Source organism: Natator depressus, chromosome 1, assembly GCF_965152275.1.
Source record: "Natator depressus isolate rNatDep1 chromosome 1, rNatDep2.hap1, whole genome shotgun sequence".
NCBI lineage: Eukaryota > Metazoa > Chordata > Testudines > Cheloniidae > Natator > Natator depressus.
The window spans coordinates 345,651,921-345,675,004 of NC_134234.1; positions in this window are offsets into that span (position 1 = coordinate 345,651,921).

The window sequence follows — 23,084 nt, forward strand, 5'->3', positions numbered from 1 at the left end:
TCTCCCAGGGCATGAAGGACAGAGGCCATAACAGGGACCCAAAGCAGTGCCGCGTGAAACTTAAGGAGCTGAGGCAAGCCTACCAGAAAACCAGAGAGGCGAACGGCCGCGCCGGGTCAGAGCCCCAAACATGCCGCTTCTATGATGAGCTGCATGCCATTTTAGGGGGTTCAGCCACCACTACCCCAGCCGTGTTGTTTGACTCCTTCAATGGGGATGGAGGCAACACAGAAGCAGGTTTTGGGGACAGGGAAGATGATGAAGTTGTAGATAGCTCACAGCAAGCAAGCGGAGAAACCGGTGTTCCTGACAGCCAGAAACTGTTTCTCACCCTGGACCTGGAACCAGTACCCCCAAACCCACCCAAGGCTGCCTCCCGGACCCGCCAGGCGGAGAAGGAACCTCTGGTGAGTGTACCTTTTAAAATAGTATACATGGTTTAAAAGCAAGCATATTTAATGATTAATTTGCCCTGGCATTCGTGGCTCTCCTGGACGTACTCCCAAAACCTTTGCAAAAGGTTTCTGGGGAGGGCAGCCTTATTCCGTCCACCATGGTAGGACACTTTACCACTCCAGGCCAGTAGCGTGTACTCGGGAGTCATTGTAGAACAAAGCATTGCAGTGTATGTTTGCTGGCATTCAAACAACATCCGTTCTTTATCTCTCTGTGTTATCCTCAGGAGAGTGATATCATTCGTGGGCACCTGGTTGAAATAGGGTGCTTTTCTTAAGGGGACATTCAGAGGTGCCCATTCCTGCTGGGCTGTTTGCCTGTGGCTGAACACAAATGTTCCCCGCTGTTAGCTACGGGGAGGGGGGAGGAAAAATGCGACCTTGGAATGAAAGCACATGTGCTATATATGTAATGTTAACAGCAAGGTTTACGGTGAAAGAGTATACCCACTCTTCTATAAAATGTGTCTTTCTAAATACCATTGTCCCCTTTTTTTTCTCCGCCAGCTCCATGTGTTTCAAGGATCACAGGATCTTCTCCTTCCCAGAGGCTAGTGAAGATCAGAATGTGAAAAAAATGCACTCACGATGAAATGTTCTCTGAGCTCATGCTGTCCTCCCACACTGACAGAGCACAGACGAATGCGTGGAGGCAGACAATGTCAGAGTGCAGGACAGCACAAAATGACCAGGAGGAGAGGTGGCGGGCTGAAGAGAGTAAGTGGCAGGCTGAAGAGAGGGCTGAAGCTGAAAGGCGGTGGCAGCATGATGAAAGGAGCCAGGATTCAATGCTGAGGCTGCTGGAGGCTCAAACTAATATGCTCCAGCATATGGTTGAGCTGCAGAAAAGGCAGCTGGAGCACAGAGCGCTGCTACAGCCCCTGTGTAACCAAGCGTCCTCCTCTGCAAGTTCCATAGCCTCCTCACCCAGACGCCCAAGAATGCGGTGGGGTGGCCTCAGGCCACCCAGCCACTCCATCCCAGAGAATTGCCCAAGCAACAGAAGGCTGGCATTCAATAAGTTTTAAAGTTTTAAACTTTTAAAGTGCTGTGTGGCCTTGTCCTTCCCTCCTCCACCACCCCTCCAGGGGCTTCTCTCCTCCACCACCCCTCCTGGGCTACCTTGGCAGTTATCCCCCTATTTGTGTGATGAATTAATAAAGAATGCATGAATGTGAAGCAACAATGACTTTATTGCCTCTGCAAGCGGTGATCAAAAGGAGGAGGGGAGGGTGGTAGGGTGGTTAGCTTACAGGGAAGTAGAGTGAACCAAGGGGTGGGGGGTTTCATCGAGGAGAAACAAACAGAACTTTCACACCGTAGCCTGGCCAGTCATGAAACTGGTTTTCAAAGTTTCTCTGATGCACACTGCGCCCTCCTGTGCTCTTCTAACCGCCCTGGTGTCTGGCTGTGCATTGCCTCAACCTCCCACCCCGCCATAAATGTCTCCCCCTTACTTTCACAGATATTGTGGAGCGCACAGCAAGCAGTAATAACAGTAGGAATATTGGTTTCGCTGAGGTCTAACCGAGTCAGTAAACTGCGCCAGCGTGCTTTTAAACATCCCAATGCACATTCTACCACCATTCTGCACTTGCTTGGCCTGTAGTTGAACAGCTCCTGACTACTGTCCAGGGTACCTGTGTATGGCTTCATGAGCCATGGCATTAAGGGGTAGGCTGGGTCCCCAAGGATAACTATAGGCATTTCAACATCTGAAATGGTTATTTTCTGGTCTGGGAATAAAGTCCCTTTCTGAAGCTTTTGAAACAGACCAGAGTTCCTGAAGATGCGAGCATCATGTACCTTTCCCGGCCATCCCACCTTGATGTTGGTGAAATGTCCCTTGTGATCCACCAGTGCTTGCAGCACCATTGAAAAGTACCCCTTGTCGTTTATGTACTCGCCAGCTTGGTGCTCCAGTGCAAGATAGGGATATGGGTTCCGTCTATGGGAATCCCATTGCAGCAAAGCCATCCACTATGACCTGCACATTTCCCAAGGTCACTACCCTTCATATCAGCAGATCTTTGATTGCGTTGGCTACTTGCATCACAGCCGCCCCCACAGTAGATTTGCCCACTCCAAATTGATTCCTGACTGACCGGTAGCTGTCTGGTGTTGCAAGCTTCCACAGGGCTATTGCCACTCGCTTCTCAACTGTGAGGGCTGCTCTCATCTTGGTATTCATGTGCTTCAGGGCAGGGGAAAGCAAGTCACAAAGTTCCATGAAAGTGCCCTTACGCATGTGAAAGTTTCGCAGCCACTGGGAATCATCCCAGACCTGCAACACTATGCGGTCCCACCAGTCTGTGCTTATTTCCTGGGCCCAGAATCAGCATTCCACAGCATGAACCTGCTCCATTAGCACCATGATACCCGTATTGCCAGGGCCCGTGCTTTGAGAGAAGTCTGTGTCCATGTCCTCATCACTCTTGTCACCGCACTGATGTCACCTACTCGTCTGGTTTCACTTTGCCAGGTTCTGGTGCTGCATATACTGCTGGATAATGCGAGTGGTGTTTAATGTGCTCCTAATTGCCAAAGTGATCTGAGATGGCTCCATGCTTGCCGTGGTATGGTGTCTGCACAGAAAAAAGGCGCGGAACGATTGTCTGCCTTTGCTCTGACGGAGGGAGCGGCGACTGATGACATGGCTTACAGGGTTGGCTAACAGGGAATTGAAATCAACAAAGGTGGTGGCTTTACATTAAGGAAAAACAAAAACAACTGTCATACAGAATGGCCCCCTCAAGGATTTAACTCAAACCCCTGGGTTTAGCAGGCCAATGCTCAACCCACTAAGCTATCCCTCCCTCTGGTATTTCAGGCAGGACTGGTTTCAGAGTAACAGCCGTGTTAGTCTGTATTCGCAAAAAGAAAAGGAGGACTTGTGGCACCTTAGAGACTAACCAATTTATTTGAGCATGACTGAATCTCCATTAAAGTTTTCAAGGTGCCCCTGACACACCTCACCAAAACGATTGTTGGCCATTGATTTCACGGAGGGAGGGAGGGAGAGGGGAGCAAATGAATACAAAACAAATCTGGTCTATTTCTTGTTTTGATCCACTCCATCTATTTTTTACATCTTTGGCTGGCAGCAGACGGTGCAGAAGGACTGAAAGCCATCCACATCTCCTGGCTGCTCGGCAGAAGACGGTGCAATAGGACTGCTAGTCATCCTCATCTCCTGCCTGCTCACCATAAAATGGTACAATAGGACTGCCTGCAGGACTAAAGAGAATGACCTGGTCAAGTCACCCCGAATTTAGTTCCTGCGCCCATGTCTGCCCAGGTGCTCCTGACCGACCTTACAGAGGCGGCCGGGAGCACCTCGGACACGATGAGGATGGTTTTCAGGCCTATAGCACCATCTACTGCCACAAGGCAATGGGTTGCTGCTGCTGTGTAGCAATGCAGTACTGCGTCTGCCAGCACCCAGGAGACATACGGTGGCGGTGAGCTGAGCGGGCTCCATGCTTGCCGTAGTATGGTGTCTGCACAGGTAACTCAAGAAAAAAGGCGCAAAATTATTGTCTCCCCTTGCTTTCAGGGAGGGAGGGAGGGAAGGGGGGCCTGACGACATGTACCCAGAACCACCCACGACAATGTTTTAGCCCCATCAGGCACTGGGATTTCTACCCAGAATTCAAATGGGCGGCGTAGACTGTGGGAACTGTGGGATAGCTACCCACAATGCAATGCTCCGGAAGTCGACGGTTGCCTTGGTACTGTGGACACACTCCGCCGACTACATGCACTTAGAGCACTTGTGTGGGGACACACACAATCGACTGTATAAAAACGCTTTGTACAAAACTGACTTCTATAAATTCGACCTAATTTCGTAGTGTAGACATACCCTTAGATGAGAAGAAAAGGGGTACTTGTGCAGGGTGGATTGTCTGAAGCTTCCTCCAAACTAAGCATTTCAAAGCACTTCACAAGCACTCACCAAGTTTTATATGCCAAAGAGATGAATAACTCAAAGCCAATAACTTCATTTCTCACACCATTGGAAAACGCACCTTACCCAACAAACAACGCTACAGACAATGAAAACTCTGCAACTGCAACAGGTGATATTTCAAAGCCAATACCTGAACATGATGACAGTAGTCAAGAAGGAGATGTGTCAAAAGTAACAGATGCAGCCGAAGATCCTGTGGATGATCAAGAAACTCAACAGCAACAGGAAGATGTAGATCTTACATAGCAAGAGCAATTTATGAGTACAGCTTTGACTGTAACTGACACTGGAATTATTGACAAGAGAAATGCTGCCCAAATGCAATCTTCTCTTCAAATTAGTTGTTTTGAAATTCCAAGTAACGTTCCACGAGATGCTGAGAATCATGCTTTCCCTACTCGTCTGCTCACAAAAACTCTTCCAAATGGTGAGACCTATACAAGAGACTGGTTATGCTGGAATACGGAAAAACAATCTCTGTACTGTGCACCCTGCTTCATTCACATGTCCACATTTGAATGCATTCTGATGTCATCTTTGTGGATGAAGCTACTTACAATGATCCACCAAACTAATCTGTAATTGAACCATGCCATGCTACACTTGATGTTGAGAGGGATAACACTGAAAGTCTTATCAATGATATTCAACAGATTTGTGAATAATGTGATGTGATCCTGACTGCGTCCAAATTAGTAGCACAGAATATTGGCATTTCATCTGAATCATAGAATCATAAAATATCAGGGTTGGAAGGGACCTCGGGAGGTCATCTAGTCCAACCCCCTGCTCAAAGCAGGACCAATCCCCAATTTTTGCCCCAGATCCCTAAATGGCCCCCTCAAGGATTGAACTCAGAACCTGGGTTTAGAAGGCCAATGCTCAAACCACTGAGCTATCCCTCCCCCCCAATCTGAGTTCTCCACCAATCGCAACTTACCGACTGAATCCGATACCAAGCAGCACTATAGGGTCAATGTCTTCCTTGTCATCATTGACTCTATTCAGTCACGTCTCACATGTCGATGTGAGTCACTGCGTCTAATTTGTACCTTTTGGGGGTTTCTTTGGCAGTTCAACAGACTGAGAAATCAAGATCTACTTTCTGTAGCTGAACAATTTCAGCAACAGTACAACACAGAAATCTCAAAAGATCTCAGTGACGACGTCATCTTCCTCAAACAAATATATTCCACAAACTTTCAATTGGATTGCAAGCCAAAGGAATTGCTTCAAGAAATATTCAAACTTGGACTCAGTGGGGTGTTTCCCAATATCACAGTTGCATTGTGTATTTTTATCAGTTTGCCTCCATCTGTGGCTTCAGGTGAACACGCCTTCAATGTCTTGAAGCAGGTAAAGAACAATCATCATTCAACTATCGGACAAGAGCGTTTGAATGGGGTCACCATGCTTAATATCAACTGTGACATTGCACAAAAGCAAGATTTTTCCTCAACAATTAGTGCATTTGCACAGAAAAAGGCTAGAAAAGCATTTGTTAAATAAAAAAATATTCAAATTATGTCTCACCCTTTTTTTGGTGCCTTATGTTGTTTTCATGTGTCATCTTTCCTCATTTTTATTATGGCTAGGGGCATCAAAAGCTGAGAGGGCCTGGGTACAGTTCTGCTGCCCTCTACTCAGACAACAAGGATAACAACCATTTATTACTCCTGCCCCAATAACAAGGAGACTGGGGATTCAGCACTAGTCACAAGTGATCATTTGGGCAATCAATCCCACCGTGCTGAGTACCCAGGCAGGGTGGGTGTGCCCATGCAAACGAGATCAACTCCTGAAGTCCTTTTCCACAGCTCACCACTAGATGTCAGGAAATAGCTCATTCAGAATCTCTGAAAGAAAGAAAGAAAGAAAGAAAGAAAGAAAGAAAGAAAGAAAGAAAGAAAGAAAGAAAGAAAGAAAGAAAGAAAGAAAGAAAGCGGGACCTATGGAGCTCTTTTGAATCCTTGTGACTCTCTTTGTCCTAAAAATATCCTGTCTCTAAGAAGCATACATACATAAATTGTCTATCATTAATGCCTGGGATTTCCAGTCTATTAAAAAAATATCCCACAGAAAATGGCTGGAATAACATTTATAATACTAGTTTCCTTGTTTGGCTGTAACCTCTGTGTGAGTGAGGGATGGTCCCACGATAGCCAGGAACGTTCCAAGCTCCTACACTCCCCCAGTGGAATTGGCTAGAGAAAGAACCTGAGTCCTCACTCCCACACCCTTTATCCACAGGATGCCTGACCCCAAGATCTCCCTTTCCACTCTCCTCTGTGGCAGGGACCTTGTAACCCCGACAACACTGGGCCCAGGATTCCTGAGGGGCTCGACCTGCAGTCTGCTCGTGGGCACTTAGGACAGGGGTAGGGTCTCCCCACACGGGGGTGCTCTCTTCACACCAGGCGCTTCCCGGACACCCACTGATCATTACATACAGTGCAAAGCAAAAACAATTTATTAAACAGCAACTAATAAATCAATAAGGGAAAATGGGGAAGGTTAAAGGAACAAGTCACCCCACCCTGTGGGATGAGGGACACCACAAACACCCATCTCTGGAGCGTAAGGGCAGTTCACAGTCTGTTCCTCACCATGCGCCAGGCCTCCTGCCTGGGCCCTGGCTGTGCTGCAGGGATGCTGCGGGTCGGACCCTTGCTCTGCAGGTTCCCACACGTCCTCGGGCTCTAAGGTGGCAGGACCCTTCTTCCCAGCGTCAGGACCCATCGGGGTTCTGATCCCCGCCTTGGCTGGGGGCGTTTCCCTGCGCTGGGCCCTCTGCGCAGGGCCCCGCCCCCGCCCCCGGCACTGTCCCCAGCTGCTCACCGCACCCGGCTCCGGACGGCTCCAGCCCCGGCCCCGGCTCCACTCTGCCTCAGCCTGGGTGCGGCTCTGCCTCCAGCTCAGCTCTGCTCTCTGGGCTGCTGCTCTGGCCCGTCAGGCTGCTGAGGCTCTGCTCAGCTCGGCTCTGGCTGCTGCTCTCGCCTTAGCTCGGCCTCCCGCTCAGGCAGCTCCCGCTCACACGGAGGACGGGACCCCGGGCTCCTGACTCCTACATTGGCCTCCCCGCCCTGTCAATCAGGCTGACCTGCAGCATTGGCCTTTCCCCATTCGCCTTAGAGACTCTCAGTCTCAGGATCCTGATTTCTCATTGGCCCTTCTCCTTTCTTTTGGTCCTGAGAGAGGGCCATGAAAAAACCCCACTAAGTTTTAGTAAGCGGCCAACAGTCCCCTGAGATCTGCTGACAAACAAGTTCAGTCCAGCATCACATGGTCGTGCTTTGGCTTGGAAGCCTCAGCGAGTCACCAACACTTGCTGATGAATAAACAAAAATGGGTTTTTTTAATCAAATCAAAACACAAACCCGCACCTCCTCCCCAGGTGTAAATCTGCTCTGTTCCATGGGCCTCACTGCAGCTACACTAAGTTAGACCAGACGGGGATCTGCACCTAGAATTACTCCTGCACATGAGAAGATAGCAACTGCCAGGCTGGAAGAGACGAGTGGCCCATCTAAGGCAGTATCCTGTCTCAGTGACTGTCACTCACCAGCTGCTTCAGGACGGAGCGGAAGAACAGTGAATTACTCCTTTTTGGAGAAAACTTGGGGAGTTTCTTCATAAACCTTCTCAAGACTGATTCCCCACTCTGGCACTTCGAGTGCAGAAGGTGGGGACCCTCAAGCATTCTAAAAAATAATACTGGCCACTCCAGGCTTGTATTCAAATTCCAAGGTTACAGTTTATCGCTGACCTTGGGTGGGTAGATGCTGCCACCTCCCAAATGCAAAAACCCTTTCGAAAGGCCAGGAAGGCACACTTAGGAATTCCTTCCTCTGGGGTACCCTCAAGCCATTTCACACACACACACACACACACCCCCAGGGGAAGAGGTGAGAAAGAAAACAAAAGAAATCAGCTGTTGCCACTAGCTAATTAAACAACATGTGCACAAACCTTTTGAAGACACAAAACTGCAATCCTGGTCTTAAAAAGGTGAACTTTATTTAAAAAAAAAAACTCTAAAACCTCAGGCTACTGCTAGATTTAAAAAGAGCAAATACTAAAATTAAGAAGCAAGAATAGCTTTCTTGAGGTCCCGCTTAAAGCTTACAAGCAAAACAAAAGCACCTGGGGTTACCACAGAGGAGTCCACAAGACATAAAGAAATAAAAGAGATAAACCTCATCGCGTCTCCCGAGACATTTCCTGATCTGCTTCCATACTTGGGGTTCCAAATGAGTAGTTTCTAGGTATGATCTGAGGATTTTTCATACCTGGCCCAAGCTCTTACAGCATAGTTCCAGCCCTGTCTCTGCTCTCCGGGAGAACAACACAGACAGACAAAGGGGACGTTTTTTTCCAAATTTTAAAACGTTCTAGCCTTCCCATTGGCTCTTTTGGTCAGGTGCCCACTCCCTTCCTTCTACCGATAGACTTTCTACCCATTTACAGGTAAAGCAAATAGAGAACAGCTACTAAGAGGGATTTTATAGCTAACTGGCTGGGTGTCCATAAAAGGGAGCTCCTCCCCTGCCATTCATTTATCACAACCCTAAAATAAAATTGGGGGTGAGATTATTCAGAGCTCCCTAAGGAATCTGAATGTCCAAATTCCAACTAAAATCAACAGGATCTAGTGTCTAAAATGCATGTCTTGCTCTGAAAATCCAGACCTTGATTTCTCAACCATGAAGAAATCAACACCTGCAACTCGATAAGAGAAAACAATGGAAAAACCCCCAAACTCTTCCCACTGTTCGGAATCACAGAGTGTCTGTGCAAGATTCACTCCTAAATTAAAAGGATCACTGGCACCTCATCTGAACAGTTATGGAGAGAGCGACTTGAATAGGATTTTCTAGTTCTCAGAGGAGAATAAGTTAAAGTGGTTAGAAGACCCCTGACTGATGAGTATTTTTAGACAGTTTTTTACGCCGCCAGAGGACTTGAGACGTCCTTTGTTCCTGAAGGCCTAATTGGTTAAAAAGAAAACTTTGCATAACTCCTTCAAATGATGTAATTTTTTCCCTCTGTGTTTTTGAGGATTATTTTCTTCCTAACTCCACGTGGGGTGAGGGGCACATTATACCCTGCAGCTGCCTTTCTTCTGAAAACTTTATGGGCCAGCTACATTGCTGGGATCATTCTACTGACTTCACTGATGCTGCCCTGGGCTATTCAGAAGCCCTGAATGGGAACTGTCCAAAGCAATTCAGGAGCAGTGGTGAGCAGGGGGTGAGTAATCACTGTGACTGGTTTTATTGCTGACTCTGCCACTCGCTCCCTGGGTAACCTTCACCTCAGTGTGCTTGTTCATCTCCACATCAACCAGCTCTCACAGTGATATTATGCTCGATGATCGGAGGCTTCCGCAAATCAAAGGACTTCAAAGCACTGCAGGCTCATTAGAGTTGTGTGTGTGCACAGGGCTGTATTATTTTAATAGTCATAATTTTTGTGGGATTCGAGGACCCCAAGTTATGGATTAGGATTCAAGAGTTCTCACAACAATTTTTTTGGTGGCCTTTCACAAACCCATCTCTCTGTCCCTGCCTCCCAGAACCCTTCACCGAGAGCCTGCCCTGGGGATGGTGGGTTGGGAACTCGCTGGCTGCCCGCAGAGTCCCAGGCTCCCCATGTCCCATCCAGACGGGAGCAGGAGAGCGGCCCTGTGACCAAATCCCGCAGCCACCTCCACCGACAAGAGCTGCCTCATGTGCCGTGCACACCGGCCCCACATGTCTCCAGGGCCTCTGCCTGCAACCCCAAGGAGGTTGAAAGATGCAAGACGCCAACCACTGCTGGTGATGCCACTGCAAACACCAATGCCACGCATCTCGCTACCTTTGGTAACAGGTACTCAGCAGCAACAGGTGGGAGCTGCCAGGAGGGGCTGCTGCTTTGCACCCCCACAATCCCCGCTCATGCTTTTGAGGCTGACATAGCTGCAAAAAAATCCGCTGAATTAAATGAACTTTACAAATCCATGTTAAGGTTTCTGATGGCATGCCAATAGTCAGTGGATGATTCCGAGCTTCTGAATTTGGGGCTCTTTCATTTTCATTCAATAAAGTTTGCATTTCCCTCTCTTTAGTAAACATTCCTTTGCAAAGCTCAAGAGGCAGAAATTGAGCTAATGGACGTCAGTACAGCTCCATAGACTTCAATGACGTTCTGTGCCTTACAACTGAGGAAAGGCGTTTAATGTTGCTCGGGTTAGAAGAAATCCTGGTGGGAGTGTATTTTCCACTTTAAAAATCATTCTAATTCCGTCTGAAAAGCTTTGTGTGGGAGACGGGTCTTGCAGAACGCCCTAGGTAAGTCAGAATTGTAATTAATCCCATCTCATCCCACAGCAATGTGACCTTTGGAGAAGTTCTGCTTAACTCTGTCAATCTTGTACTTCTTCCTTTTCCTTATTAGCTGAAGTCTCTCACAAGACCCAGTTCTCTTGGTTTCCCTATAAGTTGGATCTGAGCACCAGGGGGTAGAGGTGCCGAGAATGCACACAGCGATACACCCTGTACAAGGTTTCTCTATCCCGGCCAAGATAAAATGCATTCCTTCAACTGGAAGTTGATGGAACTGTTCCCTTTTACACGGGTTCAGTATCTACCCTGAAACTTTAAAATATATATAAAAGGGAAATGCAAAGGTACATTGAACAAAAGTCAAAAAGCCCCCATTTCAAAGGTTAGGAATCACAAACTGACCACTGGAGTGACATCTGACACCTTGACATACATTTTTAAAGTGAATCTAATCTTCAGTGTTGGAACATCTCATCCCAGTAAAAAATTATTACTACTTTAGTAATGCATCTCTTTGGATGTATACAATCTAATGAGTGTTTGTGAAGTGCTTTGAAATCCTGAGATCACAGGAAGACTCAGACAATCCACCCTGAAAGTTACAATTATACCTATTCGCCATGGAGGTAAAGGGAGGCACATTCAGGTGAAGGTCAGTCAGGGAGCGATTGGCAGAGTCAGAAAAAAATCCCAATAGTTGGGACGACTCATGCCAAACACTAACCTGTATCTTCTGATCCCTACTGGATGCAAACAGTTTGTAACCAGACATGATACTAACATTTATCTTGTAACAAAGCGTAACACGGATCAACCTAGACCTCAGCCTGTAGTAAGAGGAGTCGGAAGTATTGGGCTGTATTTCTGTAACTTTCCCCCTGTGACCTTCACCTCAACGTACCTCTGTTTCTAGGCCTATCAAACACAGAGAATCAAGGTGTTAAGACTGGAAGTTCTTAAACATCCTCAGAACTCCAGAGGTCAAAGCGCCTCACAAACTCTCACTGGTGTTTCACATACGCAAAGGGTTGTATTCTTAGAATATTAATAAATTGTTGTTGGGATAAGACACCTCTTTGCACTGAGTCAAACAGTCACTTCAAACAAAATGGAGGCCAAGGTCTCTCATGTCATTCCCAAAATCAGGTCATGATTTAAGGACACACAATTTGGGGCTATTTCATTTTCTTTCAAATGTAGTTTTGATTTTGGCATTTTTAAACAACCATACGGGGTAGAACGGCCCAATCCAGTGGCTTCAGCAACATGTGCGTTAGGCAGTGCCCTGACTCCAAAGTGGTGATCAGACCCTCACCAGGAGTCGTGACCCTCCCAGGACCAATTCTCCACAATTTCCCTCAGCAGAGCCAAGTGGGACCATAGGAGCCCCTGGCATCAACGCCGGTTTCAGGGGCTCATTACTTTTGGAGGGATTTTTTTATTGGAAAATGAAGGTGCTCTCTTCGGGTAAATTACCAACCAAAGCAAGACACTTCTGCCCTCTTCCCTGGATATCGAACCCAGCCTTGGGGATATCTTTTACACTTTGAACAACATGCTGGTTCAGGCAGGAATGTTTTCTGCAACATGCCCTTTGTCTTCTCAGACATTATGTCAAATATCATCCCAAAGCCATCTCCCCCTTCACCAAGAATGCATCATTTTAATCTCTCCTGGGCTTCCCGCTGGGCTCACTCAACTGCACTGTCGAACAAGACTTCAATTCCTTGGCTGCTCATGGACGGAGACCTTCATTATAATGGCAGCACCTATAAAATCTCTGGAATGATACGAGAAATGCAGTTGGCCCGTACAATTCTAAGATGAAAGACAGCTGAAGAGTGCAAAGTGCGTGTCACACCCTCTGAGGCTCAGATTAGCCCAATAATCACCAACGCTGAGGAAAATAGCTCCATCCAAAGGAGGACTTGCGAAGGAAATCAAGTTTGTTTGGTAACTAATTAGGACCTCCTCCACAAACAGCATCTCAGATCCTCCAGGCAGTCCTAGGAACGGTATAAAAGCACTCACGATTCAGATTTCTTCTAAACACTTCTCCAGACTTCATCTCCTCAGTGAACTGGGTAAGTCCAATTCCACTCAATCTCCTTCTAACCACAGAGGTATCACAATAGGGCCTCTTTTCATTGAAGACGGAATCTTGCATGTGCTCACTGTGATTTTTGTCAGGGATCAGGGGGTTCTTCCATAACTATCTTGAGTAGTGATTCAGTTGCAGGCGCTCGTAGATTGATGATCTGAAGCTAAAGGAGGGACTTTAAGAGCAACACATGCAATTCAGAAACATATTTCCTATTAACTGGAAGAAGAATTAGGGCATTGAAATCTTTTCAGTAACTTTGGAAAGTCCCTTAACATTTTTCACTTTGCTGGATTAGGAAGAAATTTCCCAAGGTTAGTCCAGAAAGGGCCAATTCAGTGGTTTTCTACATTCCTCTATTAAGCAGCTGTGACCCCTCACTACTGAGGACAAGAGAATGGATTAAGATGACAAGAGGTGTGATCCAGGCTAGCAATTCCTATGTTCTCCTGAGCAGAAATACCCATACCCCATATGGTGTAATTTAGTGCCACTCTGTGGAAGTCAGTGGAACTGAACCCATTAAACCCCAGCTGAGGAGTTTCTCTGTAGTGAATTGTTTGGAGAAAAGAAAAGTTTCTGCTTCTTGTTTCGGCAAGTATTGGAGACTCCCAAAGTTTGGAAAACAAAGATACACACTGTGATACCAGACTGAACAGGTTTGCATGCAGAGGTTAAATCCTCAAAGGAAACAATCTGATTACCATGATCCCAGACATCTTCTCTTTCACAAATGTCTAAAATGGACCCAGAATCCCAGGTGTCCAGCACAGAAATAGTTACACTTATTCTAGTCAGCATTTTTCAGACAAAGTCTTTTTGAGAGGATCAAAGGGGCCTGAGGGAGGGAAGTTTAGTGCGAGTGGACAAGAGGCATAGAAAGAGAAAATAGGAACAAATACATGACCACACAAAAAGAGATTAAGGCCACTTCTCCTCTCTCTCTCGGGCCCCATGCAGACCTTGCTGCAATAGTAACCGAGCTTTGAAACCTTTCTTCCACCTGCACTTGCAACTTCTCTTTACTCTAGTCCCTGTTTTGTGTTCCAGGTTTACCTCCATCCCAGAAAGATGACTTTCTCCAGCCTGTGCTATCCAGAATGCGGGGTGGCCCGACCCAGTCCAGTCACTGGCAGCTGCAACGAGCCCTGCGTTAGGCAGTGCCCTGACTCCGAAGTGGTGATCAGACCCTCCCCGGTTGTTGTGACCCTCCCCGGACCAATTCTCAGCAATTTCCCTCAGCAGAGCGAAGTGGCAGCCGTAGGAGCACCTGTGGTCGGAGCTGGTTTGGGAGGCTCATTCGGTTTGGGGGGACTGTACGGCTATGGAGGCCGTTATGGAGGGCTGTATGGTTTAGGGAGATATGGTAGTTATGGGGGCCTTTACGGTTATGGGGGATTATTGGGCCATGGGGGATACTGCGGTTACCCGGGCCTTTACGGTTACGGGGGATTATTGGGCCATGGGGGATACTGCGGTTACCCGGACCTTTATGGTTATGGGGGATTATGGGGATACGGAGGATATGGACGTAGGTATCTTGGTGGATATTGTGGGCCATGTTAAACCCAGCAGGAACATCCGTGGAAGAAGGAAGAACCGGAAATGAACAGCAAGATACAGATTCACCCCGGATCTTTTGGGCATGGCTTTCAGAAGTACTGTGCAAATATGGCTCCACCTGAGGGAGCTTTGTGTGCTCAGCACCTTGGTCTGATAGCCATGCTGCATTTCCAATGTTACGCTTTAGGACTCTTTTTGCTAGTGCTTTCCCAGCCATGTGCTGATTCTCGCTTTCACATGTGGACTCATTCTGAATTACACGCAAGCTATTTACACTAAGCCCGCAGTGTGAAGGAAACAAGGGCCTTAAGATAGGCATCATTTACATTCATTATCACTATAAGTCCCTTTACAAGGGGAAAAAGAGACCTTGCTGTCAAGGAGAATTAGGCCCCATATCTTCTATCCTTTCCATCAATACGTATCTTTAGCGCCTCACTTTGACCTTTGCTATGGCTGATGTATAATGGAGAAGCTGTGTAGTCCTCTGCTTCTATTTTGCTTTGTCTCATTTCCCACCGACTGGGGTAAAACAAAGAACTTAAAATGGTTACAGAGGGGACTTCTTTGTTAACCTCTGCAGCTGCAACAAAGCACAAAGAACATGTTGTCTGAAATGCAAACCACTGAGGCCTGTGATTGGTCGCAGGCCTTCTTGAAACTCTGGAAATACATTCTTTCTGCTCTGTACTATTTCTTCCTGTAACTGTGTACTGCCAATTGCATTTGCATTAAAAACTCTGCTGCATCATAATATCGGTCTTCTGGTTCTCCTTGTTCCGCCCTCCTTGCTTAAAAATTCCATCAGACAAAATTCCTTCCTGTGGAATCGGGGCCACTGGTCACATCTCAAATTGCAATTTTCAAAGCCCTGAAGTGAAAGAAGAATCGTGCTCTTGGAGTGGTTGAAAGCATTCTGCAGGCCCTAAGCACCAGTGTGGAGTTTCTCCTTGCATTACCTGCTTAAGCAAAGAGTCTTTTCCTGCAAAGACTTAGACAGATTGTCTTTGGTTTCAAGAAGGCCAATCACATGGTTCACGCTAAGAGTTTGTGGGAGTCTTTGCAGGACAGCGACCCAGGTTTTCCTAAGCTTGAGTGAGGAATGTAATGAGTTCTGTGCAACTCTCAGCTTCTCTCCTTGGTCAGGGGGATTAAGATAACAAAAGGCTTGTCATTAAATTAAATTAAGGATGATCCTGAAAGCATTGCCCGGCAACTCAGTTAAAAGATGGGAAACAAAAGGTTGGAATAAAGGGCCTATTTTCAGAATGGAGAGAAGTAAATAAAGTAGTGGTGTCCCCCAGGGGCCTGTATTCAAATCAGCATTGTTCAACATATTCAGCAATGATCTAGAAAAAGGGGTAAACAGTGAGGTGGCATAATTTGCAGATGATACAAAATTACTCAACTGGGTGACTTGGCAACAAAATGGCAGATGACATTCAATGTTCAATGCAAATAATGCACATGACAAAATATAATCCCAACGATACATACAAAATGATGGGGTCTAAATTAGCTGTTATCCCTCAAGAAAGAGATTTTGAAGTCCTTTGCCGTACTCTGAAAGCACTATGCTTCCAGAGTACTGCAAATTTATGAGAATCCTTCTCACTGTGCCTGTATCATCCTGAACTGCGGAATTATCTTTCTCCAGCTTCAGAAGATTTACAAATTATCCCCAGTCACCAGTGGTACAGGTGCAACTGAGTAATGCCGCTGTCCTTAACGTGTATCTAGACCATACCAGGGAACTAGATGTAAATAAGATTGCTGACCGTTTCATCCAGAAAGCTAAAGTGAGACATAATGTCTTTCAACTGGGACGTTAGTGAAGACAGCTTGTAGGTGATTGCAATCATTTGAATATACTGCAAATCATGAGAACATAATTATGTCGTTCTAACAATTTAATTAAAATTGTAAAGATACCAATGATAGACACATATTCTCGAACTAGAAAATGAAAGAAGTGTATAATTATGCTGAAAATAGTCTACCCCCAAAATTGGCCAGCCTCCCCCGCCCCAAAACACACACACCTCTTCGAGAGAACCCACTGGCAAAAAGAAAAGTCAGCCCTTACGCTTGACACAACCTTTGAATTTCGCAGTGCTGGAGATGAGATGACAACATTTAGGGCAATGGGGTAGAAATAGTTCAGCTTCATATTGGAATTTTGAATTTCATTGCACCAAGAAAACTCAGTTAAATTAATCTTCTCATGCTTTCCCTTCATGTGTTTATCAACTGGTCAGCAGCCATGTCCATTCCTTGGTCAAATAACACATCCAAAAGTTGATTTCACAAGGATGATGCTAACACACTTGACTGAGTCCGTTCTGCCCATATAGACAAATTACGCTATGTCCCTGCTGTGATGGATAAGGTCATAGAAACCGCTTTGGGACTGCCACCTGATTTGCTGAGACTACCTCGAAGCCAGGCTTCCCTGGCAGCTTTGGACTTGAGTACCTTGCCTGGTTGTGCCAGACACACTAGCCTGCTACAAACACAGACCCAGGTCTGAACCACGTCCCCCAAAAGCTTCAGGCTTAACTGAAAACAGCTTAAGAAGTGCTCCTAGAGTGATCAGATAGCAAGTGTGAAAGATTGGGACGGGGGTAGGGAGTAATAGGTGCCGAAAATGAAAAAGCCCCAAAAATCAGGACTGTCCCTATAAAATCGGGACATCTGCTCACCCTAAGTGCTCCTGTCTCCAGCACCCAGATACCCAGTTCCCAATGAGATACAAAGCCCAAATAAATCCGTTTTACTCTACAGAAAGCTTATACAGGGTAAACTCACAAATTGTTCGTCATCTATAACACTGATAGAGAGATATGCACAGCTGTTTGCTCCCCCGGGTATTAATTACTTGCTCTGGATTAATTAATAAGTAAAAAGTGATTTTATTAAATATAAAAAGTAGGATTTAAGTGGTTCCAAGTAAGAACAGACAGAACAAAGTAAGTTACCAAGCAAAATAAAATAAAACATGCAAGTCTAAGCCTAACAAACTAGGAAACTAAATGCAGGTAAATCTTGCCCTCAGAGGTGTTCCAATAAGCTTCTTTTACAGACTAGACTTCCTCCTACTCTGGTTCCAGTAATCACTCACCCCCCGAAGTTACTCTCCTTTGTTCCGGTTTCTTTCAGGCATCTCTTTGGGGTGGAGAGGCTATCTCTTGAGCCAGCTGAAGACAAAATGGAGGGGTTTCCCACGGCCTTATATAGTCTTTCTCTTGGGTGGAAACCCCTGGTGTTCTCCTGTGCAGAATCACAGATACAAGATGGAGTTTTGGAATCACATGGGCAAGTCACATGTCCATGCATGACTCAGTTCTTTACAGGCCGACGCCATTCTTTACATGTTAGTTTGAACGTTCACAGGAAAACTCAGATGTGGATTGGCGTCTCTGAAGGTCCATTGTTAATGAAGTACTCCCAATTACTTAACTAACCCCTTCATGCTATGTTGACCAAATCTGCCTTATGTGCTTCTGTCAAGGTTCCTCCCCCACTCTGAACGCTAGGGTACAGATGTGGGGACCTGCATGAAAACCTCCTAAGCTTATCTTTACCAGCTTAGGTCAAAAACTTCCCCAAGGTACAAAATATTCCACCCTTTGTCCTTGGATTGGCCGCTACCACCACCAAACAAATACTGGTTACTGGGGAAGAGCTGTTTGGAAACGTCTTTCCCCCCAAAATACTCCCCAAAACCTTGCACCCCACTTCCTGGACAAGGTTTGGTAAAAAGCCTCACCAATTTGCCTAGGTGACTACAGACCCAGACCCTTGGATCTTAAGAACAATGACCAATCCTCCCAACACTTGCACCCCCCCTTTCCTGGGAAATGTTGGATAAAAAACCTCACCAATTTGCATAGGTGACCACAGACCCAAACCCTTGGATCTGAGAACAATGAAAAAGCATTCAGTTTTCTTACAAGAAGACTTTTAATAGAAATAGGAGTAAATAGAAGTAAAGAAATCCCCTCTGTAAAATCAGGATGGTAGATACCTTACAGGGTGATTAGATTCAAAACGTAGAGAACCCCTCTAGGCAAAACCTTAAGTTACAAAAAAGATACACAGACAGAAATAGTTATTCTATTCAGCACAATTCTTTTCTCAGCCATTTAAAGAAATCATAATCTAACACATACCTAGCTAGATTACTTACTAAAAGTTCTAAGACTCCATTCCTGGTCTATCCCCGACAAAAGCAGCATATAGACAGAAACACAGACCCTTTGTTTCTCTCCCTCCTCCCAGCTTTTGAAAGTATCTTGTCTCCTCATTGGTCATTTTGGTCAGGTGCCAGCGAGGTTACCTTTAGCTTCTTAACCCTTTACAGGTAAGAGGATTTTTCCTCTGGCCAGGAGGGATTTTAAAGGGGTTTACCCTTCCCTTTATATTTATGACAGCTTCCTAGAGCAAACACTTTAAATACAAGCATAGAGCCAATGCTCATAACTTCAGATATAAAAATTGTACATGACTACGAACAGGAGGAATACATTCACTAGAACATAATGTTTGCAAAGATATGTTACATGGCATGTCTAGCATAAAACATATTCCAGATATGTCAGATTTACACTCATAAACATATTTCTATAAAGCATTATGGGGTGCAACATCACAAACGTCATCTGCAGAAGTCAGGTATATTATGTGTGATATCAAGAGATTCATGCCCAGACCATTCATTCCATACAAGAATCACATGGTTTTTGAGGTAACTGTGACTCACTGCACTCCATATTATCGGTCTTGTATAAAATCCCCTGGATGTACCATGGCTTGATATTGCAGGAATTGCAGATCAAAAGATTACACTTCCCACTACATTGTTCGTCAACATTTTTGTGGCTCTCGCTTCCCAGAAGATGAACATTTTCCACGAATCAAATTTTTCATCTGACAACACAAAAGTAAAAATTTACCCAGACCTTCCTGCCTGTTTAAGGACATCATATAATACTCAGGTCGGGAGGAGAGATTTAGCCATCTAGCCAAAGGTTTTGTGTAAGAGCAATCCAGCTCTAGTCTTCAATATCAGACCTTACCCATGGACCCCTCCTTGGAAAGAAAGAGCATAGGCATTTCTACAGAAGATCAGGCCTCTCTCCCACAGTGGTCAGTACCAGATGCTTCACAGGGAGGTGCAAGACACCCAGCAGAACACCTTACGGCCCCTGCTTCATTTGCACGTTACAATCTGGTGTAAAACCCATCGTGTAGTTGAGAATCAGTCCCACTCGGTTGATAATAGGCGAACCCCATAGCCAGGAAGAAATTAGACAAAACCGATCAAGAGTAACATGGCAAACATTAGGACTGTCCGCAGAGGTGCTGATGAAATGCAGCTCTCTCATTATTTCACACTGAGTTCGGTGAACTCAACACTTCTCAAAGTCACACCTAGGCACTCAGAGATCAATCTGTATTGTGCCATTCATTTCCTGGTTATTCCTTTTCCCTTGGATATGCCTGCTGGTTTTAACATGGCCCACAGTTTCCATTAAGGTACCGATGACCCCATCACAATCCCCCCAATCCTCTTTTCCCCAACAACCATATGGGCCATGTTATAAGGCAGTGAGGGAGGTGAGGAGAAGTTATCCTTCCTTGCACAGTCTCTGTTGTCTCCCAGTCTCAGTGATTAATCAGGGGGCAAAGGTGGGGGGGGAGCCCGGGCCTACTCTCTACTCCGGGCTCCAGCCCAGGGACCCTATTAGTATCAGCTATGGAAGCTGACCTTTTAGAAACATGACATGTACAATTCCCTGGGCTACTTCCCCCACACAGCAGCCCTTACTTCCTCAAGCTCTACTTCACCCTTACCTCAGGGGCTCCTTCCTTGTGCCTGATATGGTGTGTACTACTCAGTCTCTCCAACAGCACAACTTCCTCCCACAGCTCCTGACATGCACACCCACCTGACTAACTGGGAGGCTTTTAACTCGTTTCAGCCAGCCCCTGATTGGCTTCAGGTGTCCCAATCAACCTAGCATTCTCCCTGCCTTCTGGAAAGTTCTTAATTGGCCCCAGGTGTCTTAATTGACCTGGAGCAGCTTCCATTTCACTTATCCTGTTACCAGGGATTTGTTTAGCCTGGAGCTAATATATCTATCTCCCACTACTTTTCTATAGCCATCTGGCCTTGTCCCGCCAAACCATATAATCTCCCATAACCACTGGGACACCGGTTACAATATAATCCTCCATCACTTTATAAGCCTCTATCAGCACATGTGCCCACATCACCACCTCCAATGTCAGCTGCACCCGAGGAGTCCGCTCTGCTTTCCTGAGGGAAAGAGCTGAGAATGGCTCCTGGGAAGGTCATTACCAGGGACAATCGGTGGGGGAGGGGGCAGGAGGGTCAAATTTAGACACTCATAAATTTTTTCCCGTTTTATAAGTTTTGCCACTTGTTTTTATGTGCATCCCTGTCGGACACACTCTCTCAGCTTACAGCTGCAAATTTAAGGAAATAAGAGATGTGATTTCGTAAGTGACATAATTTTTTTGTTAACTGATATAGATTTTCTCATATTAAACAATTTAAAATGTTCATAAATATTAATAAAAATACACTGGTTCTGATGGCACAAGATTAGACCGTGATGAACATGTCCTCTCAGATCAGCTGATTATATAAACAAACCACAACTAGTGGCTGGTGCTGGACCAAGTGCATCTGGAAAGGTAGAGAATTGTTACATTTTAGTGTCTTTATAGTTTTACGTCTACTTGCCTAAGGAATTGTTGTTGTGTGAGAATTCCTCATTATTATCTTCATATGCTAGCTAAGAGAGGTGACTGGTTGGTTGGTTGGTTGGTTGAGCCCTAGCTTGGCCATCATCATAGTCTTTTGTAGTCCGTACGCCAAGATTCAAGCTGAAAATTTGTGAGGACAATCTTGTAGAATGAGTTTTCTAAGGACACATGTTTGAAATTTTTGGACATTATCCCTCTGACTGTATCCGTGTCTGTGTTTACTATATATATATATGTCATCCCTTTGTCTTCAGCTCAGCCTGTTATATGGTACCTTGCATGCTTGAGTTTTGATTCAGTGAAAAGGATAACAACATGTCTGGCTGTTTTATTTTGTGTTCTTAATTAGTATTCTTTTGTTTTCAGCCTTTTCAGCATTTGTGTACCATTTGTGTACATGTTTACAGTAAAAGCTACTTATTGACAGCAGAATATTTCAAGTGTGGAGAGGCTACATATTCACCAGATAGATCACGATGAAGAGGAGATTTGAAAGTGGTGCAAGCAAGAGACAGCGAAAACAATTGAGTAAAGCAGTAGCTAAGAGCTCAAAGCCAATAACATCATTTCTCAAACCATTGGAAAACGCACCTTACCCAACATACAACGCTACAGATAATGAAAACTCTGCAACTGCAACAGGTGATATTTCAATGCCAATACCTGAACATGACGACAGTTGTCAAGAAGGAGAGGTGTCAATAGTAACAGAGGCAGCAGAAGATCCTGTGGACGATCAAGAACTCAACAGCAACAGGAAGATGATGATCTTACACAGCAAGAGCAATTTATGAATACAGCTTTGACTGTGACTGACACTGGAATTATTGACAAGAGCAATGCTGCCCAAATGCAATCTTCTCTTCAAATTACTTGTTTTGAAATTCCAAGTAACATTCCACGAGATGCTGAGAATCATGCTTTCCCTACTCGTCTGCTCACAAAAACTCTTCCAAATGGTGAGACCTATACAAGAGACTGGTTATGCTGGAATACGGAAAAACAATCTCTGTACTGTGCACCCTGCTTCATTCACATGTCCACATTTAAATGCATTCTGATGTCATCTTTGTGGATGAAGCTACTTACAATGATCCACCAAACTAATCTGTAATTGAACCATGCCATGCTACACTTGATGCTGAGAGGGATATCACTGAAAGTCTTATCAATGATATTCAACAGATTTGTGAACAATGCGATGTGATCCTGACTGAGTCCAAATTAGTAGCACAGAATATTGGCATTTCATCTGAATCATAGAATCATAAAATATCAGGGTTGGAAGGGACCTCGGGAGGTCATCTAGTCCAACCCCCTGCTCAAAGCAGGACCAATCCCCAATTTTTGCCCCAGATCCCTAAATGGCCCCCTCAAGGATTGAACTCAGAACCTGGGTTTAGTAGGCCAATGCTCAAACCACTGAGCTATCCCTCCCCCACAATCTGAGTTCTCCACCAATCGCAACTTACCGACTGAATCCGATACCGAGCAGCACTATAGGGTCAATGTCTTCCTTGTCATCATTCACTCTCTTCAGTCAGGTCTTACATGTCGATGTGAGTCACTGCGTCTAATTTGTACCTTTTGGGGGTTTCTTTGGCAGTTCAACAGACTGAGAAATGAAGATCTACTTTCTGTAGCTGAACAATTTCAGCAACAGTACAACACAGAAATCTCAAAAGATCTCAGTGACGAGGTCATCGTCCTCAAACAAATATATTCCACAAACTTTCAATTGGATTGCAAGCCAAAGGAATTGCTTCAAGAAATATTCAAACTTGGACTCAATGGGGTGTTTCCTAATATCACAATTGCATTGTGTATTTTTATCAGTTTGCATCCATCAGTGGCTTCAGGTGAACACGCAT